Raw genomic sequence first — 25,365 nt, 5'->3', positions numbered from 1 at the left:
TAGTCCTCTCATGATGGACTTGATCTTTGGCTAAGCATATTGCACTCAAACTGTCACAATACACAATAGCCTGATCGTGATGTAAACCAAGATCACTGACTAGCCCTTTTAACCATACCCCCTCTTTAGCGGCTGCTGTTAACGCCATGTACTCTACTTCAGTAGTAGGCAAAGTAACTGTAGCCTGCAAGGTTGCCTTCCAACTAACAACAAAACCACTAAGGTAAATACATAACTAGTCATTGACCTCCTACTGTCAACATCTCCAGCATAATCAGAATCAGAATAACCAATGACTAAACACTAAGTATCATTCCCATAAATAAGACCAATATCAGACGTACCTCTAAGGTAACGAAAAATCCTCTTGACTGCCTGCTAGTGCTCCTTAGCAGGGTCACCCATGAACCTACTAACAATACTAACTGCATGTGTAAGATCCGGCCTAGAGCAAACCATAGCATACATCAAGCTCCCTACTGCACTAGCATAAGGAACCCGACTCATGTACTCCTTCTCCTCAGCAGTCTTGGGTGCAGAAGCAACAGACAAATGATTATTGGACGCACTTGGAGTATCAATAGGCTTAGCTGTTGTCATACCAAACCTTGACAATATCTTCTGAATATAGCCTTTCTGTGACAAGAAAATCTTCCTTTGACCTCTTTCCCTATAGATCTCCATTCCAAAAAATCTTTTCTGCAGCACCCAAATCCTTCATTTCAAACTCAACACTGAGAAGACCCTTCAATCTTTAGATATCAGACTTAGTATTTACAGCTATGAGCATATCATCTACATACAGGACCAGATAAATCAATGACCCATCATTCAGCTTGTTGTGATACACACAACAATCATACAAACTCCTGTTTTTGCCTAACTCAATCATATAGCTGTCAAACCGTTTATACCACTGCCTAAGAGACTGCTTTAGTCCATACAAGGACTTCTTCAACCTACAAACATAGTCTTCTTTTCCAGGAACATGGAACCCATCTGGTTGGGTCATATAAATCTCATCTTCCATCTCCCCATGTAGGATAGTTGTTTTCACATCTAGTTGCTCAAGTTCAAGATCTTGATGTGCAACTATTGCTAGTAGCACCCTGATGGAAGTATGTCTGACTACTAGTGAGAAAATCTCATTGTAATCAACTTCTTCCCTTTGTGTGAACCTTCTTGCAACAACCCGAGCTTTATATATTAGCCCCTCAGATGGTGAGATCCCTTCATTCTTCTTGAAAACCCATTTATACGTGACAATCTTTCTCTCCTTAGGACGTTTGACTAGCTCCCAAGTCTGATTCTTATCCAGAGACTCCATCTCATCTCCCATTGCAGCGAGCCATTGAGCTGACTCGCTACCGGAAACAACTTCTTTATAGGTGGATGGCTCATGATTTTCCACCTCCACCTCCTCAGCAACCTGTAGTGCATAAGCGGCCATATCCTCAAAACCATATCTCTTTGGAGGTCCTACACCAACTCTTTTAGCTCTATCACGTGTTATGCTTGGTTAATGTGTTTCGGAGGAGGTTGATTGAGGACTAGAAGATTCAATAGCACCATGTTCATCTTCTCCATCTTGGTGTTGTGATTCACTCTCATCGTGAGTGACTTGCAGCTCCACCTGTTTATCAACATCACTACTAACAGACACCACAATAGACTTCATAGAAGAGTTAAACATGCATAGAATTTTCATCAAATATTACACTCCTACCTAGTATAACACGACTCTTAGAAGGTGACCAGATTCTATAACCCTTAACTCCACTCCCAAAACCCATAAATACACCCTTCTTAGCTTTAGGTTCTAATTTACCCTCATTTACACGATAATAAACAGTAGAACCAAAAACTCTCAACAAAGAATGATCAACAGGCTTATAGACCACACCTAATAAGGTGTTTTACAGTCAATACATGTGTGAGGTCCACGGTTGAACAGATAGCAAGCTGTACTTACAACTTCTGCCCAAAATCTTCTAGCTAACTCAACATTTGAGAGCATGCACCTCGCTCTCCCCAACAATGTTTGGTTCATGCGTTCTGCTACTTAGTTCTGTTGTGGCATATTCCTAATAGTATAATGGCGAACAATCCCTTCATTTTTGCAGAACTCATTAAACTCAGACCAACAGAATTCTAGACCATTATCAGTACGCAGCCTTTTGATCTTCCTTTCAGCTTGATTTTCCACTAAAACCTTCCACTGCTTGAAATTATTGAAAGCTTCACTTTTATGCTTCATCATAATTACCCAAGTCATTCTTGATTAATCATCAATCATAGACACAAAATACTTGTGACCTCCAATAGATTCAACTCGGGAAGGACCCCAACAGTTAGAATGGATATAATCAAGAGTACCCTTTGTTATATGAACTGCCTTTGGGAACTTGCTGCGATGAAGATTCCCAAACACACAATGTTCACAAAACTCTAGATCCTACACCTTGTGCCCACATAGAAAATCTCTCTTAGATAGAATTTGCATCCTCCTTTCACTCATGTGGCCAAGTCTCATATGCCACAACTTGGTCATATCCTCCTTGTCAATCTCAGATGATGCAACAGCTATAACACCCCTGAATTTCGAGTGATTCATTAAATTAAATAATATTAAAATTCTATAGAAAATTCGGCAGAGTTCCGTTTGAAAAATGGACTGCCTAAAATTTAATTTAGGACTGGCGTCCGAATTTCAAACCTCTTTCAACAAATCAGCGTTCCAAAATCCAAATTCCCAACAACTCCACCCATTTCAAATACCAACGAAATTCCTGTATAACTACTCGAAATCCAAACGTGTTATTCCACGATTATTAAGAGAATAATCGCTAAGGAAGAACTACCTGCACCAAAACTAATTTAAAGTTTATTTTAAACTATTACAACCCAACCGAATAAAGATTTAGGTGGATTAATATTTACAACCCTAAGCTCAAAATATTGATTATATATAAGAAATGCACCATAACAGAACTATTATAATTATATTTACGCAAAACTAGTGGACGTTGCTCTCCGCCCATACCCCGACTCTAAGCCTTCATGTACCTGCATATATCAAGCATGTAGTATCAGCCAAACAGGCTGAGCAAGATTCAATACTGTAAAGCCAAATACATATGCAGGTAGGATGCATTAATTATATCCTACAAATCATTCACTTTTGCAATCCCAATACTAAATAAAGCATTGCAAAATATTTTTCTTCATTTCTTTTCCAAACCAAATACTTTTCTATTTTCTCTGCTAAAACAGTTTCTTTCAGAATCTTAGAATCATAAATCTATGGAATGGAACGAACTTTATTTCCCATTGGGCTAGCTAGGCCCTCTGGGTACTGATCAACGTACCCCCAACTATTTTGTAATGTCGAGACGATCCCGACAAAGTTCCAATTCCTTGAGACACCATAAAGGCAATCCCAACCAGTCTAAAAACATAAAACTATCCATAAATCTTTTCTGTAACTATTCTATAATTCAAGGTTTGAAAACAAACTATCCGTATTAGGAGGAACATCCTCCTATTCAAACCAATCTCAACTCAAGAGAGATACATACCTTTATAATCGTTTCTCGTAAATATGAAAGTTTTAGTTGAAATCTTATCTTTTGTAGAACTTTCTTGTAACTATTAAAGATTTAAGTAAGGAATCTTACCTTATAAACTATATCAAACCAATTAGCTCAGTCAATACGGCTCCTCAATGAAACCGGAATCTACAATATAAATGTGTGTACTTCGTAAGTAAAAGACTTGGATACAACTAACTCTAGTTCACAAAGCCACCAACCTTTTCTAATTTCACATAAAACATCAAACAAACATATCATGTTCTTTTACCATATAAATGACTTTCATGTTCTAACGTCTAAGTCAAACCGTCTAACTTAAACCGTCTAACTAAAACCCTTACCAAATTAATCAAAATCATCTTACTTTATATAAAATCAACATTAAAGAATCATATGTTCATATGGTAACTCAAAAGTTCATTATGAAGCAATTATATGAAAAGTAGAGTTTTAAATCAACTATATAAAATATGAAATTTGAACAGAAACTTAATATGAGCATAACTTTCTCCTACGAAGCCCAAATCAAGCGTTTCTTGAGCCTATCTTGAGTAAAATTGCAATACAAACAACTTTTGTGAAATAGTATTTTTGCTAAAAATGCCCGTAAACTGCCTAAAAACGCAAAATACGAACCTGAACTGGTAATTCTACGAATTACAGCACACTATATTCAATTCACTTGAACATTAACAAGCTTCCTACTATTCTAAACTAACTATTAAACTCATGAATGAACATTTAACTCAATAAATTCCACACCCAAACTCTAAAATCAAAAACCCCAATTCAATTTCAATCTAAATACCCTAACTTCATAATTTTAAAAGAAAACTTAAATTAGTTGAGGAATTCATCTTACCCACTAATATAGATGATTGGGGATGAGAAATAACTTGCAAACGCCCCTAATTCGAGCACCAAATGCTCCCAATTACAGCAACGTAACGACGACCCCCTTTCTTCCTTGCGCCGCCTACTTCTATGGCGTCACCTCTAGTGGCGGTTGTGGTTGTGTCGTCGGCACGGTGGTGGTTGTGTGATGAAGGGAGAATTTTGAGAGAAGAAAATGGTGAAGATGGTGAAAGTAACGAAGATGAACGGTGGTGAATGTCGTTCTTTTGTACGTTTGTTATTTTTTTTTCTTTCCTTTTTCTTTTCTTGTTTTTTTTCCCTTTTCCCCCTTCTTACATATATGTGAGTATATATCCTCTTATTACTATTATTACTTAAATTACTTACTAAACTTGTCCCACTATAAGCATATATATTATTTACAAAATAATTCCTAAAGATAAATGAATTTAATTATTAAATAAACTAAAATATATAATATAGTTAATAAAATAAATAATAAACTGTTTCAAAAATCGGGGTGTTACAATCTACCCCCTTAAAATAATGTTTGTCCTCGAAACTTGAAACAATTCTTAAACTCGTAGAGAAAATCCTATCACTTACTTTAGCTCATTAACTTTACATGTTTAGCCAACTATCTATTATAAAGTACAAAAGATAATAACTATATAGTATCAAACTTGCACATAAACTATCTCACTAGCATACTCTCAACATGCCATTAACTTTCAGGTAGAATCAAACACTTAATACAAGTCAAAATTATCTTTAAATACTAAGAATTAAAATGAAATCATACTAATTCCACCCTCCCTAAAAAAATTAGTTACGTCCTCGTAACTACAAGCGTACCTATTGAAATAGGTGGGGATATTGAGCTCGCATCGCATTCTCGGATTCCCAACTAAGTTCATCGTTCTTGTGGTTCGACCACAATACTTTCACCAGTTTAACTTCTCCATTCCGAGTTGCTCGAACTTTACTATCAAGAATTTTCATAGGGACCTCAACATATGAAAGGTTATCTTCTAGTTGCAAGTCATCAGGTGTGAGTACATGTGAGGGGTCACTAATGTAGCGACGAAGTTGAGAAATATGGAAAACGTTGTGAACTCGAGCTATCTCTGGAGGTAATGCCAATCTATAGGTAACTTCACCTATCCTTTCTAGGATCTCATACGGTCCGATGAATTTAGGACTTAACTTTCCCTTCATCTCGAATCGCATTACTCCCTTTATAGGAGAAACTTTCAAGAGTACTTTCTCACCGACTTCAAACTATGCATGTCGTCTGTATTTATCACCATAACTTTTCTGTCTATCTTGTGCCGCTTTCATTTTCTGTTGTATCAGTTTTACTTGTTCTACAGTTTCTTGGATCAATTCAGGACCAAGAACATAGGATTCACCAATATCACTCCAACAAAGAGGACTACGACACTTGCGGCCATACAAGGCTTCATATGGGGCCATTCCTATTGAAGAATGATAGCTATTATTATACGAGAATTCTATCAAGTCCAGTCTATCTTCCCACGACCCTTGAAATTCTAAGGCACATGCCCTCAACATGTCCTCGAGTGTTTGGATAGTGCGCTCTGTCTGACCATCAGTAGCAGGATGAAATGATGTACTCATTTTCAACTGTGTCCCTAAGGCTTCTTGAAGCTTCTGCCAAAAATTAGATAAGAATCTACTATCTCTATCGGACACAATGTCCTTTGGCACACCATGTAAGCGCAAAACATTCTTCCTATATGCATCGGCTAGCTTTTGATGTTTCCATGTATCTTTCATTGGTACGAAATGGGCAGACTTGGTGAGTCGGTCCACAATGACCCAAATCATGTTATTACCATTAGGTGTTCTTGGAAGTCCAGAGATAAAATCCATAGAAATTGAGTCCCACTTCCACATTGGAATCTCCAAAGGCTGAATCTCACCTTGAGGTCTCGTGTGCTCAAACTTGACTTTTTGGCAAGTCAAGCACTTGGAAACATACTCGGCGACCTGTTGCTTCATGTGAGGCCACGAAAAGGTGATTTTGAGGTCTTTATACAACTTGTCACCTCCTGGATGTACCGAATATGGAGTCAAATGAGCTTCATCTAAGATTTTCTTCTTCAGGTCAGGTATGTCGGGAACACACCACCTATTCTTATAACGAAGACTCCCATCTGCATGGATCTTAAAATAAGCATCTTCAGTATCTTGAACCTCTTCCATCTTTTTCTTCAGAAGTGCATCAGTAGCTTGGTTCTCCTTAATCTCACCGTACACATCTGGTTGCAATGTAAGGAAGTTAAGATGTGCTCCAACTCGGACAAGTTCGACACCAAAATTCTGAAATTCATCTCTAAGTAATCTTCTCGAAAGTGTTGTGTACAATGATGAGAAGATTTCCTGCTAAGCGCATCAGCGACAACATTGGCCTTGCCTTCATGGTATTGAATCTCCATATCGTAATCCTTAATCAGCTCTAACCATCTTCTTTGTCTCATGTTCAACTCTTTTTGCGTGAAGATATACTTGAGGCTTTTATGATCAGAATATATTTTGAATGAAGTACCAAGCAAATAGTGACGCCAAATTTTAAGAGCAAAGACTACAGCAGCTAATTCAAGATCATGTGTGGGGTAGTTCGCCTCATGAACTTTTAATTGTCTAGACGCATAAGCTACAACTTTCCGTTTCTGCATATGTAATACTCCGTATTTTGAGAAGTAATTCGTATTAATTAAGAAAATATAAAGAAGTTAATAAAAAGGATTTTAGTAATATTTACAGAGTAATAAGAATATAATATCATTAATACGAGTCGGTTGTGTTAATTTCGGATTTATAAAGGTTAAACCGAGTTCACCCGATCTAGAGTTACCACTTTTAGAAGGTTATAAAAAGGGAAGCAAGAGGAGAAATTTCAGAAAACCCTAAGTTTCCTTTCTCCTTCAGCGTCATCCCCTTTCTTCTTCTCTCTCAATTTCTCTTCCTCTCTCGCACTGTTCTTCCTCATCTCCCTCTCTCTCGCTGTTCGTCCCTCTCTTCGTCTCCTCGCTGGGTTCTTCGCGGATCCTTGTCGAGTGTGCGAGCAAGGGAGCGGGTGTGTGCAAGCGAACGTGCTGGTGTGTGGGTGAGCGAGCGAGTCCGTGTGTTCGAGGGACGTGCGAGGGCTGCGAGCGACGAAGCTGGTGCGAGGCTCGGGTGCGAGCAAAGGAGCGAGCAAGAGGGGCGTTGTGCGACGAAGCTCGAAGTGCGAGTCGAGTGGCTCGAGTGTTGAGCGAGGGACAAAGAAGGCTTGCGCGAGGCTGCTGCTGTGCGAGTTGTGCGACGAAGCTCGAAGCGTGCGCTGCTGCTGCTGTGCGAGTAGTGCGACGAAGTTGTTGCGCCGTGGCCGGAAATTGATTGCCGGCGAGCTTAACGGTATAAAAATCAATTATATTATTATATAAAGTTTAATTATAATTTATGTTTTCATAATTATGTTAAATTATAATTAGTTAATTAATAATTCAAGTTAATGAGTTCATTTTATTATTCTGACTATAATTGCAAATATAACTTTTGGGACATAATACTGGATTGGACCTAATGACTTTTGGGCATAGGATTTTGGACATAAATCATGGTTGGACTTATAAGTTAACTGGTTTGGTAAAGATAGTGGACTAATGACACTAACTAATATTAGTATGTTCACTAGCTTTGACTCCTAAAAGACGTTAAACTCTTTATAAAAGAAAAGTAACGAAAATTCTTAAACAAGGGGTTTATTAATCGTTTACTTCGAATTATTAAACCGTATAGTCTTAGTTACGTAGTAGTTGTTAATATTACCAACGACGTAGCACTAAAGTTTTATTTAACGGTTTAGGTCCCAATTTCATAAGCGGAACGTTCGATTAAGACAGCGAAAATTCTCCGTTACAAGGTACGTACGCGTACCAGTTTAATCCCAAGTATTAGTATCATGATTAGGTTGCAATCTATGTTATTGGAACCTAGAAGCATGATAGGAATGTTTGATTGATTGAGATTGTCTGGTTAGACATTTGTAATTGAAATGATATGTTGCATTGGAATGCGTAATTCTATCGTAATATAAACAAGAGCATTTTTTTAATCTATCCATAGTGTAACAAGGTTGTTACAAGAGATATGATTCGAGCATAAGAGGACGTAAATGATTCTATGTATCCATAGTGTAACAAGGTTGTTACAAGAGATACATTTGAGCATTTTAATGAAGAGAACAGGTAATTGATTTATGTATCCATAGTGTACAAGAGTGTTACAAGAGATACGATTTGAGCATTGTAACTAAGAGAAAAGGTAAATGACTATATGTGGTTATGAAATGAATGGTTAATATTAAAATGAATTATGGCAATATCTTGTAGCTGGACTCCCTACAAGTGATGAACAATGGGGGGAGTGGGACTTGTCCTACGCTCCTACGCAGGCCTACTGTGACGACAGTAGTGTCCTTATATTTTTGACACTCAAGTAGGCGGAAGGTTCCGTTCGATCTTGGGGGTATGCATACTAAGGTGATGGTGTGAGACGGAACAAAACCGTATTTGCATTTCATCTAACAGACCTAGTGTCTGTTAAGGATTCAGTAGCCCGTATGATTCTAGTAAGATGACGGTGCCCGTTCGATGCCAATTAAAGATTAAAGATTAAAGGTTAAAGAAAGGATGTAACATAGTGTAGCATCATGCTTAAGATTGTTCATGTGTGCATCATTTATGTTTACATGTATTCAATGGTTCATTACGTACTCAGCATAGCTGATTGTGTGTTATTATGTGTTTGATGAACTGCGATGAACCATTGATGCTACAATGGGGAGCAGACTAGGTGTGCTGGTGCTGCTGCATAATCTCGAGCATACGGGGACTAGGCTTGGTATTTACATTTAAAGCATTTTGAAATAAGTATTATTGGTTTTTCTAAGACTTATATATGGTTTGTGGTTTGAATGAAAGGGGTCATTGATGATTCCCGAGTTGTATTTATATTTTAATTCCGCTGATTTTAGTTTTCAAGTTAATGTTTTAAGTTATCGTTAACCTTATTATGCCTTGCGTTCCATCGCGGCGGTAACGCCCCAGTCACGCGACGCAGCAGTGGTAGGCGCGGTGGATTTTGGGGGTGTTACAAAACTGGTATCAGAGCCGAAGGCTCTGAATTTCAAAACGTTTTAAAAACGATTTCAAAATGGGTAGTATGGGATAGGAGCATATAGAACATATTATGTTATGTGCATTAAGTCATAGGAATGATTGCAAATGTGATTTCGTTTCGTGTGTCTTGAACTCTGTTTGATTGTTCAATTGAAGTTGCGAACGATTCTTGCAATATTCGAATATGAATAGGTAAAGAGGATGTACAAGGATGTTTCAAAAACGGTGTTGAACTAAAACCTTATTTTGCGACAAAACTATTTACTTGATTGGAACGATCGTTTTATCTCTTAAATACATATATATGATATATGTTTGAAAACCTTTAATGATACTTTATGATATTCCTTGTTATGGTTGTGACGTCTCATGTGAGATGTTTGTGTTGCAAGTCAATAAAGACTTAATATTTGTTCGTGACAACTGCTTGCTATATGTGCAATGTGTATTGGTTAAGAAAGGACAGAGATGAGTGTGTCACTGAGATAGCTATTATGTTATTTTCAGCGTAGAATGGTTCGGGAGGAGGCACGCCTGAAACCTCTCTGAATATCGAGCAATCGATACGTGACTTGGTGCAAATCACTGCCAACCTAGCCCAAGGTCACAATCGTGAAGGGGATTTATCCGAAAAGGTTGCCCGTAGGAACCCACCAATACTGAATGGGAAAGGGGGACCTGAAGAATTAGAGAACTGGGTTGGGGAATTCGATAAACTTTTCTTCACCTTATCCTGCCTGATGAGAAAACTGTGCCCTTAGCGAGCTACTACCTTCAGGGAGATGCTCATTTCTGGTGGACCCAAGCTAAGAGCAACCTCCTGAGTCAGCCTGGTTTTGGGTGGGAAACTTTCAAAAAGGCCTTAAGGGACAAATATTACCCTCCATACCTTAAGAAGCAGAAAGCCCAAGAATTTATGATGTTGGAACAAGGGACTCTGTCTGTTGAGGAGTACTACCGGAAATTCATCGAGCTGATGAGATTTGCCCCGGAAATAGCACCTACTGAGGAATCTAAAGCCTCACGTTTCGAACTAGGACTTACCCTTGACCTGCAAGGAAGACTGGGGGGAGATACATTCACCTCTTTAGATCATGTGTTTGGCAAAGCTGCTCATCTTTATGCCATCAGGAAGAGAGAGGAAGGGGTAAGCAGGGTGAGAAACGAAAGGATAATCCAAACCCTGAGGTCCAGAAGTTTGAGAAGAAGCATAATGGGAACCAAAACCATCAAGACCCTCAAAGGAATTTCGGTAAGGGACCCAATAACAACAACGCTAATCCCAACAACAATAACCGCAATAACAACACCAATAACCGCAGATCTGAGCGTGTGTATAGGTGTAGAAAGTGCCCTAACAACCATCCTGGTAGGGACTGTGAGGGTAACAAGGTGGAATGTCGAGAATGCGGGAAATTGGGGCATAGGGCATATGAGTGCTACTCGAAGAACAAACTGATCAACCCTAATGGCCAAAAGAATGGGAATTATGGGGACAAACCTCGAAATGGAAATGGAAACGGGAATGGAAATGGGGGAAGTGCTTATAATGGGAATTCTAACTACTCCAAGCCTGTAACCAACACCAATAATCAGACATCTAATGGGAACAATGCAACCAATTCCCAAGATAAGGGCAAGGGGAAGCTGTATATGATGTCGACTAGAGAACAAGAGGCTCGAAGGGATGTTGTCTCGGGTACATTTTCTATCAACTCCACTCCTGTTAAAGTATTGTTTGATTCTGGAGCATCATTGTCATTTATTGCCCATTCAACTGTTAGGACTTTAACATTGATCGAGTCTGAGTCGATTTCTATGCCTATAGTCATTCCGTCTGGGAGACTGTTAATTGCTCTAAAAGATTTCTAAAAGTGCCACTGAAAATAGGAGAGAGTTTCTTTCCTTCTGACCTGATAGAGTTTAACTTATCAAACCTAGACATTATTTTGGGGATGGATTGGCTTGGAAAGTACATGGCTAAGATAGACTGCGATGCGCAGAAAGTGGAACTGAGAGATCCTTCGGGAAAAAGAGTGTCATATAGGAGAATACCTCGAGAACCTGGAATTAAGGTGATCAATGCCATACAACTTAAGAACTACGTAGACAAGGGATGGCCTCTATTTATGTGTTCGGTGAGAAGAATTGAGGATGATCCGTTGAGCCTGAGGATGTGCCAGTAGTCCGAGAGTTTCAGGATGTTTTTCCTGAAGATATACCTGGTATGCCACCAAGGAGAGATGTAGAGTTCACCGTTGACCTAGTACCTGGGACTGGACCAATTTCGAAAGCCCCATATCGAATGGCTCCAGCAGAAATGAACGAGTTGAAAAACCAGTTGGAGGAACTACTTGACAAAGGGTATATTAGACCTAGCATGTCACCATGGGGAGCACCTGTCTTATTTGTGAAAAAGAAGGATGGTAGTTTGAGGTTGTGTATAGACTATCGAGAGTTGAACAATGTCACTGTGAAAAACAAGTACCCATTGCCTAGGATTGATGACTTGTTCGACCAACTTCAGGGTGCGGGGATGTTCTCCAAAATAGACTTGAGGTCAGGTTACCATCAATTGAGGATTGTTGATCATGATATACCTAAGACTGCTTTCAGGACTAGATATGGCCACTATGAGTTTACGGTAATGCCTTTTGGGTTATCTAATGCACCTGCAGTTTTCATGGACTTATGAATAGGATCTTTCGACCCTACCTCGATAAATTTGTCGTTGTTTCATAGACGATATACTGATCTATTCTAGGAGCAAGGAGGACCATGAGGGTCATTTGAGAGTCATTTTGCAACACTTAGGGACAACCAACTATACGCGAAGTTTTCGAAGTGTGAATTTTGGTTGGAAAGAGTGTCATTTTTGGTCACTTTGTCTCCAAGGAGGGTGTGTCAGTAGATCCTGCAAAGATCAAAGCCGTGAGTGAATGGCCTACTCCAAAGAATGTCACAGACATAAGAAGTTTCTTGGGTTTAGCCGGTTACTATAGGAGATTTGTGAAAGACTTCTCCAAAATAGCAAAGCCCATGACCACTTTGATGAAAAAGGATTGTAGGTTTAACTGGAATGAGGACAGTGAGAAAGCCTTTCAAACGCTCAAAGAAAGGTTAACATCAGCCCCTGTCCTAACCTTGCCTAGCGGGAATGAGGGATATGATGTGTATAGTGATGCGTCCAAGAATGGGTTGGGTTGTGTTCTTATGCAAAATGGGAAGGTCATAGCTTATGCGTCTCGGCAGTTGAAGCCATATGAAGTCAATTACCCAACACACGACTTAGAATTGGCCGCAATAGTGTTTGCCCTAAAAATCTGGAGACACTACCTTTACGGGGTGACTTGTCGAATCTTCACTGATCACAAAAGCTCAAATACATCTTCACCCAGAAAGACCTTAATATGAGACAGCGCAGATGGTTAGAGCTCATCAAGGACTATGACTTAGACATCCAGTACCATGAGGGTAAAGCCAACGTCGTTGCTGATGAATTAAGTCGCAAGTCTAGCCATAGCCTGAATACATTAGTCGTTGCCGACAAACTTTGTGAGGAGTTTTCTAGACTCCAGTTAGAAGTTGTTCATGAAGGGGAGGTAGAAAGATTGTGAGTGCCTTAACCATCGAGCCCAACTTTCTAGACGAAATAAGAGAGAGTCAACCTGGGGATGTGAAGCTTGAGCGAGTCAAAGCAAAGCTTAAGGAGGGAAAAGCAGAAGGGTTTGCGATCCATGAGGATGGAAGCATAAGATATAAGGGTAGGTGGTGTGTGCCACAAAAATGTGAAGAATTGAAACAAAAGATAATGGGTGAGGGTCATAACACGACTTATTCCGTCCACCCAGGGGAAGATAAGTTATATAAGGACCTCAAGAAGATGTTTGGTGGCCTGGGATGAAAAGAGCAGTAGCTGAATTTGTTTCAAAATGTCTAACGTGCCAGAAAGTCAAAAGTGAACACAAGAGACCTCAAGGAAAGATTCAACCTTTAGACATTCCGACATGGAAATGGGACTTATATCCATGGATTTCGTTGTAGCCTTACCTAGGAGTCGGGGAGGCAATAATACCATATGGGTGATAGTGGATAGACTAACCAAAACAGCAAGGTTCATACCTATGAAAGATACGTGGAGTATGGAAGCCTTAGCCAAGGCCTATGTGAAAAATGTCATTCGATTGCATGGAGTACCCACGAGTATAGTATCAGATAGAGATTCGCGATTCCTTTCTAATTTCTGGAAAAAGGTTCAGGAAGCTTTTGGTAGTGAGCTATTGATGAGTACAGCTTTTCACCCAGCTACAGATGGTCAAACCGAAAGAACTATTCAGACATTAGAGGACATGTTGCGAGCATGTGCCTTAGAATACCAGGATCATGGGAAGACCATTTGGACCTCATAGAATTCTCATACAACAACAGCTACCATGCTAGTATTAAGATGGCACCATTTGAAGCACTATATGGGAGAAAGTGTCGTAGCCCTTTGTGTTGGAACGACATTAGTGAGACTGTGGTGTTAGGACCTGAGATGATTCAGGAGACAATGGATCAGGTTCGATTCATTCAAGAAAAGATTAAGGCTGCACAGGACAGGCAGAAATCCTATGCGGATTTGAAGCGAAGAGATGAGAATTACGAAGTCGGGGAAAAAATATTGCTTAAGGTGTCTCCAATGAAAGGAGTGATGCGATTCGGGAAAAAGGGGAAGCTAAGCCTAAATTCATAGGACCATATGAGATTCTGGCGAGAGTAGGCAAAGTCGCTTATCGCCTAGATTTGCCCAATAACTTAGAAAGGGTCATAATGTGTTTCAGTATCCCAACTCCGGAGATACGTACCGATGAGTCACATGTACTGAACCGGAAAATGTCGAAATAGACGAGACCTTATCCTATGAGGAGAAACCTGTCCAAATTCTAGACCGCAAAGTGCGTAGTACGAGGAATAAGGACATCAGAATTGTCAAAGTGTTGTGGAGAAATCAAAATACTGAAGAAGCCACTATCAGTACGCAGCCTTTTGATCTTCCTTTCAGCTTGATTTTCCACTAAAACCTTCCACTGCTTGAAATTATTGAAAGCTTCACTTTTATGCTTCATCATAATTACCCAAGTCATTCTTGATTAATCATCAATCATAGACACAAAATACTTGTGACCTCCAATAGATTCAACTCGGGAAGGACCCCAACAGTTAGAATGGATATAATCAAGAGTACCCTTTGTTGTATGAACTGCCTTTGGGAACTTGCTGCGATGAAGATTCCCAAACACACAATGTTCACAAAACTCTAGATCCTACACCTTGTGCCCACATAGAAAATCTCTCTTAGATAGAATTTGCATCCTCCTTTCACTCATGTGGCCAAGTCTCATATGCCACAACTTGGTCATATCCTCCTTGTCAATCTCAGATGATGCAACAGCTATAACACCCCTGAATTTCGAGTGATTCATTAAATTAAATAGTATTAAATTCTATAGAAAATTCGGTAGGTTCCGTTTGAAAAATGGACTGCCTAAAATTTAATTTAGGACTGGCGTCCGAATTTTAAACCTGTTTCAACAACAGCAGCAATCCAAAATCCAAATTCCCAACAACTCCACCCATTCAAATACCAACGAAATTCCTGTATAACTACTCGAAATCCAAACGTGTTATTCACATTATTACGAGAATAATCGCTAAGGAAAACTACCTGCACCAAAACTAAATTAAAGCTTATTTTAAACTATTACAACCCACCGAATAAAGATTTAGGTGGATTAATATTTACAACCCTAAGTCTCAAAATATTGATTATATATAAGAAATGCACCAAACAGAACTATATAACTATATTTACGCAAAACTAGTGGACGTTGCTCTCCGCCCATACCCCGACTCTAAGCCTTCATTGTACCTGCATATATCAAGCATGTAGTATCAGCCAAACAGGCTGAGCAAGATTCAATACTGTAAAGCCAAATACTTAGCATGCGGTAGGATGCATTAATTATATCCTACAAATCATTCACTTTTGCAATCCCAATACTAAAATAAAACATTGAAAACATTTTTCTTCATTTCTTTTCCAAACCAAATACTTTTCTATTTTCTCTGCTAAAACAGTTTCTTTCAGAATCTTAGAATCATAAATCTATGGAATGGAACGAACTTTATTTCCCATTGCATGGCTAGCTAGGCCCTCGGGTAACTATTAGACAAAGACCCCTAGTGTGCACACCCACAAACGGTCAAACCGTAGCAGAAGATCTAAGTCTGAGGTACTGATCAACGTACCCCCAACTATTCTGTAATGTCGAGACGATCCCGACAAATCCAATTCCTTGAGACACCATAAAGGCAATCCCAACCAGTTTAAAAACATAAAACTATCCATAAATCTTTTCTGTAACTATTCTATAATTCAAGGTTTGAAAAAAACTATCCGTATTAGGAGGAACATCCTCCTATTCAAACCAATCTCAACTCAAGAGAGATACATACCTTTATAATCGTTTCTCGTAAATATGAAAGTTTTAGTTGAAATCTTATCTTTTGTAGACCTTTCTTGTAACTATTAAAGATTTAAGTAAGGAATCTTACCTTTTAAACTATATCAAACCAACTAGCTCAGTCAATACGGCTCCTCAATGAAACCGGAATCTACAATATAAATGTGTGTACTTCGTAAGTAAAAGACTTGGATACAACTAACTCTAGTTCACAAAGCCATCAACCTTTTCTAATTTCACATAAAACATCAAACAAACATATCATGTTCTTTTACCATATAAATGACTTTCATGTTCTAACGTCTAAGTCAAACCGTCTAACTAAACCGTCTAACTAAAACCCTTACCAAATTAATCAAAATCATCTTACTTTATATAAAATCAACATTAAAGAATCATATGTTCATATGGTAACTCAAAAGTTCATTATGAAGCAATTATATGAAAAGTAGAGTTTTAAATCAACTATATAAAATATGAAATTTGAACAGAAACTTAATATGAGCATAACTTTCTCCTACGAAGTCCAAATCAAGCGTTTCTTGAGCCTATCTTGAGTAAAATTTCAATACGAACAACTTTTGTGAAATAGTATTTTTGCTAAAAATGCCCGTAAACTGCCTAAAAACGCAAAATACGAACCTGAACTGGTAATTCTACGAATTACAGCACACTATATTCAATTCACTTGAACATTAACAAGCTTCCTACTATTCTAAACTAACTATTAAACTCATGAATGAACATTCAACTCAATAAATTCCACACCCAAACTCTAAAATCAAAAACCCCAATTCAATTTCAATCTAAAAACCCTAACTTCATAATTTTAAAAGAAAACTTAAATTAGTTGAGGAATTCATCTTACCCACTAATATAGAGATTGGGATGAGAGAAATAACTTGCAAACGCCCCTAATTCGAGCACCAAATGCTCCAAATTACAGCAACAACGACGACCCCCTTTCTTCCTTGCGCCGCCTACTTCTATGGTGTCACCTCTAGTGGCGGTTGTGGTTGTGTCGTCGGCAACGGTGGTGGTTGTGTGATGAAGGGAAGAAATTTTGAGAGAAGAAAATGGTGAAGATGGTGAAGATAAGAAGATGACGGTGGCTGGAATGTCGTTCTTTTGTAGTTTGTTTATTTTTTTTTCCTTTTCTTTTCTTGTTTTTTTTCCCTTTTCCCCTTCTTACATATATGTGAGTATATTCCTCTTATTACTATTATAGTTAAATTACTTACTAAACTTGTCCCACTATAAGCATATATATTATTTACAAAATAATTCCTAAAGATAAATGAATTTAATTATTAAATAAACTAAAATATATAATATAGTTAATAAAATAAATAATAAACTGTTTCAAAAATCGGGGTGTTACAATCTACCCCCTTAAAATAAGTTTCGTCCTCGAAACTTGAAACAATTCTTAAACTCGTAGCGAAAATCCTATCACTTACTTTAGCTCATTAACTTTACATGTTTAGCCAACTATCTATTATTAAAGTACAAAAGATAATAACTATATAGTATCAAACTTGCACATAAACTATCTCACTAGCATACTCTCAACATGCCATTAACTTTCGTAGAATCAAACACTTAATACAAGTCAAAATTATCTTTAAATACTAAGAATTGAAATGAAATCATACTAATTCCACCCTCCCTAAAAAAATTAGTTACGTCCTCGTAACTAAGCGTACCTATGAAATAGGTGGGGATATTGAGCTCGCATCGCATCCTCGGATTCCCAACTAAGTTCATCGTTCTTGTGGTTCGACCACAATACTTTCACCAGTTTAACTTCTCCATTCCGAGTTGCTCGAACTTTACTATCAAGAATTTTCATAGGGACCTCAACATATGAAAGGTTATCTTCTAGTTGCAATTCATCAGGTGTGAGTACATGTGAGGGTCACTAATGTAGCGACGAAGTTGAGAAATATGGAAAACGTTGTGAACTCGAGCTATCTCTGGAGGTAATGCCAATCTATAGGCAACTTCACCTATCCTTTCTAGGATCTCATACGGTCCGATGAATTTAGGGCTTAACTTTCCCTTCATCCCGAATCGCATTACTCCCTTTATAGGAGAAACTTTCAAGAGTACTTTCTCACCGACTTCAAACTCTGCATGTCGTCTGTATTTATCAGCATAACTTTTCTGTCTATCTTGTGCCGCTTTCATTTTCTGTTGTATCAGTTTTACTTGTTCTACAGTTTCTTGGATCATTTCAGGACCAAGAACAAGATTCACCAATATCACTCCAACAAAGAGGACTACGACACTTGCGGCCATACAAGGCTTCATATGGGGCCATTCCTATTGAAGAATGATAGCTATTATTATACGAGAATTCTATCAAGTCCAGTCTATCTTCCCACGAGCCTTGAAATTCTAAGGCACATGCCCTCAACATGTCCTCGAGTGTTTGGAGTGCGCTCTGTCTGACCATCAGTAGCAGGATGAAATGATGTACTCATTTTCAACTGTGTCCCTAAGGCTTCTTGAAGCTTCTGCCAAAAATTAGATAAGAATCTACTATCTCTATCGGACACAATGTCCTTTGGCACACCATGTAAGCGCAAAACATTCTTCCTATATGCATCGGCTAGCTTTTGATATTTCCATGTATCTTTTATTGGTACAAAGTGGGAAGACTTGGTGAGTCGGTCCACAATGACCCAAATTATGTTATTACCATTAGGTTTTCTTGGAAGTCCATAAATAAAATCCATAGAAATTGAGTCCCACTTCCACACTGGAATCTCCAAAGGTTGAATCTGCCTTGAGGTCTCTTGGCTCAAACTTGACTTTTTGGCAAGTCAAGCACTTGGAAACATACTCGGCGACCTGTTGCTTCATGTGAGGCCACCAAAAGGTGATTTTGAGGTCTTTATACAACTTGTCACCTCCTGGATGTACCGAATATGGAGTCAAATGAGCTTCATCTAAGATTTTCTTCTTCAGTCAGGTATGTCAGGAACACACCACCTATCTTATAACGAAGACTCCCATCTGCATGGATCTTAAAATAAGCATCTTCAGTATCTTGAACCTCTCCATCTTTTTCTTCAAGAAGTGCATCAGTAGCTTGGTTCTCCTTAATCTCATCGTACACATCTGGTTGCAATGTAAGGGAGTTAAGCTGTGCTCCAACTCGGACAAGTTCGACACCAAAATTCTGAAATTCATCTCTAAGTAACCTTCTCGAAAGCTGTGTACAATGAGTGAGAAGATTTCCTGCTAAGCGCATCAGCGACAACATTGGCCTTGCCTTCATGGTATTGAATCTCCATATCGTAATCCTTAATCAGCTCTAACCATCTTCTTTGTCTCATGTTCAACTCTTTTTGCGTGAAGATATACTTGAGGCTTTTATGATCAGATATATTTTGAATGAAGTACCAAGCAAATAGTGACGCCAAATTTTAAGAGCAAAGACTACAGCAGCTAATTCAAGATCATGTGTGGGGTAGTTCGCCTCATGAACTTTTAATTGTCTAGACGCATAAGCTACAACTTTCCGTTTCTGCATAAGCACACATCCAAGGCCATTTCTCGAAGCATCTGTATACACCTCGTAGTCTTGATCCCCATTAGGTAAAGTTAAGACTGGAGCTGTAGTAAGACGCTCCTTCAACGTCTGAAAAGCCTTCTCACAATCATCATTCCATTCATACTTGGTGCACTTCTTCATCAAACTTGTCAATGGGCGAGCTATTTTGGAAAAATCTTTCACGAATCTCCTATAGTAGCCGGCTAGACCAAGGAAGCTGCGAATTTCAGTCACATTCTTCGGAGTAGACCATTCAGAAACCGCTTGAATTTTAGATGGATCAACTGAAACACCCTCCTTAGAAATGATATGACCCAAAAAAGCCACTTTCTCGAGCCAGAATTCACATTTGGAGAACTTTGCATACAAGTGATTTTCTCTCAGTATTTGCAAAACAGCACGGAGGTGCTCTTCATGTTCACTCGCATTCTTTGAATAAATCAATATATCATCAATAAACACAACAACGAATTTATCCAAATAAGCTCTGAATACCCTGTTCATTAAATCCATGAACACCGCTGGAGCATTAGTCAAGCCAAAGGGCATAACTGTAAACTCATAGTGTCCATAACGGGTACGAAAAGCTGTCTTTGGGATATCTTTATCTGCAACACGAAGCTGATGGTAACCTGATCTCAAGTCGATCTTAGAGAATACTCCTGCACCGGCCAACTGATCAAACAAGTCATCTATCCTTGGCAATGGATACTTGTTTTTCACAGTGACGTTATTGAGTTCTCTGTAGTCAATACATAATCGTAGGGTACCATCCTTCTTCTTCACAAAAAGAACTGGTGCACCCCAAGGTGATACACTAGGTCGAATGTAGCCTTTATCTAGTAACTCTTCTAATTGAGTTTTCAGTTCTCTCATCTCAGCAGGTGCCATCCGATAAGGTGCTTAGATATAGGTCCCATTCCAGGTACCAAATAGATGTTAAATTCTACATCACGCTTTGGAGGCATATTAAGATATCATCGGAAACACATCTTGATACTCATTCACAACTGGGACATCTCCGAGCGTCTTTCCTTACTAGTCATGAATATGGCAAAGGTACATAGGGCATCCCTTCCTTAAATAAGACTTCAATGTAAGAGCAGAAATAATCTTCACTGGACGGCGACTATAAAGCACATGAACACCCTTATGACTCTCTATTGTTACTTTTTCGGACAGTCTATCTTGGCTTTATACTTTTCTAGCCAGTCCATCCCTAGTATTATATCAAAATCTTTCAAAGGAAAAACTATTAGGTCAGCGAATAAGGTAGTTTCACCATAAGCTATAGGGACATCTAAATACATCCTATTCACGTGACACTTAGACCAGAAGGAATGGAAATATCGGCCTCACAAGGTGTGACACTTTCTAAGTTTAACCTTTTTGCAAAATTTCAAATATAAATTGAATGCACCTGAATCAAATAGTAACTAGCAGGTGTAAAATAGATAGAGAAAGTACCGGTCACTGCATTCCCCTGGTTATCTGCATCTGCTTGCTTAAGATGATTAAGGTTGCCCGTGTTCTTTTTCTCAAGACTTCTCTTAGCCTGAGCAGCAATTCCCCTGCGCTACGATTTGTAGCTGCAGAAGTAGTTGGGCGATTACTAGCTGTACTAGCAGTGGGTGTCCTCAACACCTCATAATTGCGGCCAATCTTAGCATCAGGGTTAGTGAAACACTCATAAGCTCTATGCCCCTCCTTCTTGCAATAATTACACGTCACCTTATTGCCTTCACAATCCTCCCTGGATGATTGTTTTCACATCTTTTGCAGAAATACAACGAACAGGTCCTGGGTTGTTTTGATTGAGATTGGCTCTGGGCTTGGCTACGGGGCTGAAACGAACTCTGAGCACTCCTTGAGGCTTGTTGACTCTGACCTCCTCTATTGAAGTTACCCCTAGGACCCCGATTATCAAAGTTTCTGCTCTTGTTTTGACTAAAGTTATTACCCTTATCCCATTGTTGGGTACTTTCTTTTGTAGGAGCTTTCATCTTTTCTGGGCTTTCCTTCTCTCCTTGATTCTCTGGCATTGCTAGCACGAGTATAAACTTCGTTCAAGGTCGTGAAGTCGGCCGCTCCCATATTGCTAAGAAGTTCAAGATCAAGTTTTTCCTCGAACCTCTAAGCTCTTTCTTGTTCATTTGGGACCAATTCAGGCACAAAACGAGACAACTCAAGGTATTTAGTATAAAAGTCTTGGACAGACATATCTCCTTGCTCCAGCTGTTCAAACTCAGATCTCTTCCTTTTCCTCATATGAGGTGGGAAGAACTCAGCGCGTAGCGCCTTCTTGAACTCTTTCCAACCAAATTCCTTTGTCTCCACCTCCTCAAAACCATCCTCATCGTATGTGACTTTGGTGGTAAAATTATCTTTGTTGTTGGTCCACCAGATATCAGCATCTTCAGTGAGATGGTAGGCTGCGGAGTCTACTCTCATCTCTTCAGGGACCTGGAGAGTGACGAAGATCTTGTCAAACTCTCTAATCCAATTCTCCATCTTCACGGGGTCGCCTTTTCCATCATACTTAGGCGGCTTCTTCCCGTCAATTGCTTTATGCACAGCAGCAACTTCAGTGATAGCTACTTTGCTAGTGCTAGTAGTAGCAGCTCGTGCTTCCGCTAGCAATTGCACACCTCAGTCATGGCCTTATTAGACTCGGCCATCTGGCGCATCAAAGCGCGCATCTCTGATGATTTACTTCTTTCGCGCTTGTGCATCTTGTAAGCACTACATAAGGTAAAAGAACTTGAATCTCGATAAAACACGAGTATAACACATTGATTGTCATAAAAGAATATTAACTCTCAAATCACGATTACAAAAACAATCACATAATTAATGTACGCATATAAACAACACAGAATATACACTTCCCGTGTATAACCCATCTCACTTTCTCACCTCGGCTTGTCAAAATTTTAGTTTCCTATCAATCATCTTTAACTTAACCCAGTCCTTTATTAACCTAGGCTCTGATACCAACTATAACACCCCTGAATTTCGAGTGATTAATTAAATTAAATAATATTAAAATTCTATAGAAAATTCGGCAGAGTTCCGTTTGAAAAATGGACTGCCTAAAATTTAATTTAGGACTGGCGTCCGAATTTTAAACCTGTTTCAACAAATCAGCAATCCAAAATCCAAATTCCCAACAACTCCACCCATTTCAAATACCAACGAAATTCCTGTATAACTACTCGAAATCCAAACGTGTTATTCCACGATTATTACGAGAATAATCGCTAAGGAAGAACTACCTGCACCAAAACTAATTTAAAGTTATTTTAAACTATTACAACCCAACCGAATAAAGATTTAGGTGGATTAATATTTACAACCCTAAGTCTCAAAATATTGATTATATATAAGAAATGCACCAGAACAGAACTATTATAATTATATTTACGCAAAACTAGTGGACGTTGCTCTCCGCCCATACCCCGACTCTAAGCCTTCATGTACCTGCATATATCAAGCATGTAGTATCAGCCAAACAGGCTGAGCAAGATTCAATACTGTAAAGCCAAATACATATGCAGGTAGGATGCATTAATTATATCCTACAAATCATTCACTTTTGCAATCCCAATACTAAATAAAACATTGCAAAATTTTTCTTCATTTCTTTTCCAAACCAAATACTTTTCTATTTTCTCTGCTAAAACAGTTTCTTTCAGAATCTTAGAATCATAAATCTATGGAATGGAACGAACTTTATTTCCCATTGGGCTAGCTAGGCCTCTGGTAACTATTAGACAAAGACCCCTAGTGTGCACACCCCACAAACGGTCAAACCGTAGCAGAAGATCTAAGTCTGAGGTACTGATCAACGTACCCCCAACTATTCTGTAATGTCGAGACGATCCCGACAAAGTTCCAATTCCTTGAGACACCATAAAGGCAATCCCAACCAGTTTAAAAACATAAAACTATCCATAAATCTTTTCTGTAACTATTCTATAATTCAAGGTTTGAAAACAAACTATCCGTATTAGGAGGAACATCCTCCTATTCAAACCAATCTCAACTCAAGAGAGATACATACCTTTATAATCGTTTCTCGTAAATATGAAAGTTTTAGTTGAAATCTTATCTTTTGTAGACCTTTCTTGTAACTATTAAAGATTTAAGTAAGGAATCTTACCTTTTAAACTATATCAAACCAACTAGCTCAGTCAATACGGCTCCTCAATGAAACCGGAATCTACAATATAAATGTGTGTACTTCGTAAGTAAAAGACTTGGATACAACTAACTCTAGTTCACAAAGCCATCAACCTTTTCTAATTTCACATAAAACATCAAACAAACATATCATGTTCTTTTACCATATAAATGACTTTCATGTTCTAACGTCTAAGTCAAACCGTCTAACTAAAACCGTCTAACTAAAACCCTTACCAAATTAATCAAAATCATCTTACTTTATATAAAATCAACATTAAAGAATCATATGTTCATATGGTAACTCAAAAGTTCATTATGAAGCAATTATATGAAAAGTAGAGTTTTAAATCAACTATATAAAATATGAAATTTGAACAGAAACTTAATATGAGCATAACTTTCTCCTACGAAGTCCAAATCAAGCGTTTCTTGAGCCTATCTTGAGTAAAATTTCAATACGAACAACTTTTGTGAAATAGTATTTTTGCTAAAAATGCCCGTAAACTGCCTAAAAACGCAAAATACGAACCTGAACTGGTAATTCTACGAATTACAGCACACTATATTCAATTCACTTGAACATTAACAAGCTTCCTACTATTCTAAACTAACTATTAAACTCATGAATGAACATTCAACTCAATAAATTCCACACCCAAACTCTAAAATCAAAAACCCCAATTCAATTTCAATCTAAATACCCTAACTTCATAATTTTAAAAGAAAACTTAAATTAGTTGAGGAATTCATCTTACCCACTAATATAGATGATTGGGGATGAGAAATAACTTGCAAACGCCCCTAATTCGAGCACCAAATGCTCCAAATTACAGCAACGTAACGACGACCCCCCTTTTCTTCCTTGCGCCGCCTACTTCTATGGCGTCACCTCTAGTGGCGGTTGTGGTTGTGTCGTCGGCACGGTGGTGGTTGTGTGATGAAGGGAGAATTTTGAGAGAAGAAATTGGTGAAGATGGTGAAGATAACGAAGATGAACGGTGGTGAATGTCGTTCTTTTGTACGTTTGTTATTTTTTTTTCTTTCCTTTTTCTTTTCTTGTATTTTTTTTTTCCTTTTCCCCCTTCTTAAATATATGTGAGTATATATCCTCTTATTACTATTATTAGTTAAATTACTTACTAAACTTGTCCCACTATAAGCATATATATTATTTACAAAATAATTCCTAATAGATAAATGAATTTAATTATTAAATAAACTAAAATATATAATATAGTTAATGAAATAAATAATAAACTGTTTCAAAAATCGGAGTGTTACAACAGCAGCAGAACCTGTCACAGTAGAACCTTGAAGAATATATAAGGTACCATTTTTAATACCTCTCATAACCACCTTTGAACCTTTGTAAACACTCATAACTCCACCTTCACCTTGAAAACTGAAACCATTGCATGCTATCAAGAAGAATCAAAGATATCAGATTCTTTGTCATCAGTGGAACATGCCTAACT

The 25,365-nt window shown here is 38.3% G+C and overlaps 3 long non-coding RNA genes across 4 annotated transcripts; 1 reads left to right on the top strand and 2 right to left on the bottom strand.

Annotated features, from left to right (window-relative positions):
• Positions 1-2,794: 2,794 nt before the first annotated feature.
• Positions 2,795-4,980, bottom strand: LOC125499654 (uncharacterized). Its single transcript, XR_007276644.2, has 2 exons — positions 4,456-4,980; positions 2,795-3,066 (listed from the first exon to the last, which is right to left on the bottom strand). It is a non-coding gene; the product is annotated as an uncharacterized LOC125499654 (long non-coding RNA).
• A 2,542-nt stretch (positions 4,981-7,522) lies between these two features.
• LOC125492521 (uncharacterized) lies at positions 7,523-9,479 on the top strand. The gene is made up of 3 exons (XR_008970411.1): positions 7,523-7,871; positions 8,323-8,379; positions 9,307-9,479. It is a non-coding gene; the product is annotated as an uncharacterized LOC125492521 (long non-coding RNA).
• A 13,408-nt stretch (positions 9,480-22,887) lies between these two features.
• LOC125497020 (uncharacterized) lies at positions 22,888-25,365 on the bottom strand. Of its 2 annotated transcripts, XR_008968633.1 has the most exons (3): positions 24,646-25,365; positions 23,868-23,927; positions 22,888-23,185 (listed from the first exon to the last, which is right to left on the bottom strand). It is a non-coding gene; the product is annotated as an uncharacterized LOC125497020 (long non-coding RNA). The 2 variants fall into 2 exon arrangements; XR_007273533.2 differs by lacking the exon at positions 24,646-25,365 and having other exon boundaries at positions 23,868-24,636.

This window comes from Beta vulgaris, chromosome 1, assembly GCF_026745355.1.
Source record: "Beta vulgaris subsp. vulgaris cultivar EL10 chromosome 1, EL10.2, whole genome shotgun sequence".
NCBI classification, from domain to species: domain Eukaryota; kingdom Viridiplantae; phylum Streptophyta; class Magnoliopsida; order Caryophyllales; family Amaranthaceae; genus Beta; species Beta vulgaris.
The sequence above is the reverse complement of the archived record's forward strand: the minus strand, read 5'-3'. Positions and strand labels throughout refer to the sequence as shown.